Genomic DNA, 2345 nt, shown 5'->3' with positions numbered 1-2345 from the left:
AAGGTTACAACACGTAAGATGTTCCAAATATCCTGGCGTTGTTACAATATTCTTTCTGTCTTCTTCTACAAACGTACATACATTCAGTCATGCAGAGAGAGAGAGAGGGAGGAGAGAGAGGGAGGGAGAGTGGCAGAAATAGAAAGTGAATAATTCATTAAAAAATATTTATAAATGCTCCCATATGCTTAGAGACATAGGTAAATGCACACACGCGCGCGCGCGCGCACGCACGCACACACACACACACACACACACACACACACACACACATTTTTGTGGGAGGGAAAAAGCGGAAATCATATGTTAGCCCAAACGCAGAATGCGATACACACAGGACAGTATGAATATGGAGTACACGAATATAGTAGGTTGCAATCATCATACAAGTCATATATAAAACCGAAAACATTGTCTGAAGAAGATCATTTCAATCTCATTTTGCATATACGCATGCGCACACACACATACACACGTACATACACAAAAACACAAACACACGCACGCACTCTCTAATCATTTTTAATTGTCTGTATCCGATAATTGAATTCGTCGAGTGAGAGTCATGTGCTGGGAAACGAACTTGTGAAATTTTGGTCATGATTTAACTCTTTAGTAAACATCATTAACAAAAGAGTAAAGCAACATGGATCTCCGTCCGTTTCAACGATGAGGATTTAGTTATTTAATCTACTGAATTAACTGCCCATTGAATCAGCGTTTAAGAGACTGAATATTTCACAGACAGGTGCCGTTAACATAATCCGCAGGACGCAGTGTGTGAAACAGGCTATGGTCTTGAATTACAGTAACAACGAATTCGATGAGCTTCCGCACAGTTTCCGTAAATCCACTTTTATACGCAAGGATTGGGTTGATACTATGCAGTGACAAAATAGACAATTTTTCCCCAAGTTTCTATACGGTGAGACTGGACTGTTGGTTTGTGATCGCATAGGAAGCTTAAGCATTCGTCCATACGGAATCCACAAGAAAAGATAGAGTAATTTACCAAGTAGGCCAAAAATGACGCAGAAAATGAATTCAATACGTTCCGGAATTGTCGAAGACATCCTTTAATTTTGATAAAATTGAGTAAAATAAAATAAGAATGAATACACACCATTATAATTGTACATAATGAACAAAATAAATAAATATTGCTAAGCATTTTGCTCAATGTGCAACGATTCTAATTTCATTATTGGCCACAAGGGGATAAACATAAAGGAGACAAACAAGGACAGACAGAGGGATTAAGTCGATTACATCGACCCCAGTGTGTAACTGGTACTTAATTTATCGAACCCGAAAGGATGATGGCGGAATTTGAACTCAGAACGGAAAGACAGACGAAATACCGCTAAGCACTTCGTCGAGCGCGCAAACGATTCCGCCAGTTCGTCGCCTTAACAACAACAACAACAACAACAACAATAATAATAATGAAATATAAAATGTCAAATGTTTTGCTACGTGACTTTTGGTCCATCACGTATCTGAAAAAACACTGGTATGAAAAAAATATGTAAAGCATGCAATCTGAACATAAATATCTTGAGCCATAGGACACGTAGGTCCGGCTACGTGGTTGCCACGGAGTGTAAGGGACTGGGGTCAGAACAGCGACCCTGAACAGGACATTTTGTAGCTGAGTGGACTGAGGCAACGCGAAAAAATGTATTTTGCTCAAAAAAACAACGCAGCTCCCGGTCCGGCAATCAATGCCAATGACCCATTCATAGCTGAGTCTTCCCTCATTAAAGTAACGTACCGTCTGGCCTGGGAATCGAAACCACGGTGCTCCAATGGCGAGTGCAATACGCTAATCATTAGGCACGTGCTTACATATTCTACTTACATAATTCATAGATAACATACCTAATTCACGTTTTATGCAATACAATACACCATATTCTTAATCATTCTGATAAATTCAATAAATGTATTCTGTAAAAAAATACTAGCATTATAATGCATGTCACATTTAATGGAATATACTGAAAACTTCAGTTCTTGAGAAAGCTTTGATTTAAAACAATTCTATACAGGGATACATATATCTATGTAAATATATATGCATTTGAATCTGTGCATGTGTCTTTGCGTGCGTATGTGAGTATATACACATATATACTTATATTTATATGTAGAAAGTGAGAAAGAGATGTATGTGGGTATTCACATATGCTTAAACATGCACACTTGTTGTATAAGTGTGCATTTGTGTATTTATATGTTCATACAAATCTAGGTAATGGCTACCTCTTTCTGTCACTGCCTCTCTTTATCCCTCTGTGTCTCTCTCTTGATATATATATATATATATATACATGCAAATACAT

This window comes from Octopus bimaculoides, chromosome 19, assembly GCF_001194135.2.
Source record: "Octopus bimaculoides isolate UCB-OBI-ISO-001 chromosome 19, ASM119413v2, whole genome shotgun sequence".
Classification (NCBI taxonomy): Eukaryota; Metazoa; Mollusca; class Cephalopoda; order Octopoda; family Octopodidae; genus Octopus; species Octopus bimaculoides.
This window is presented reverse-complemented; position numbering follows the sequence as displayed.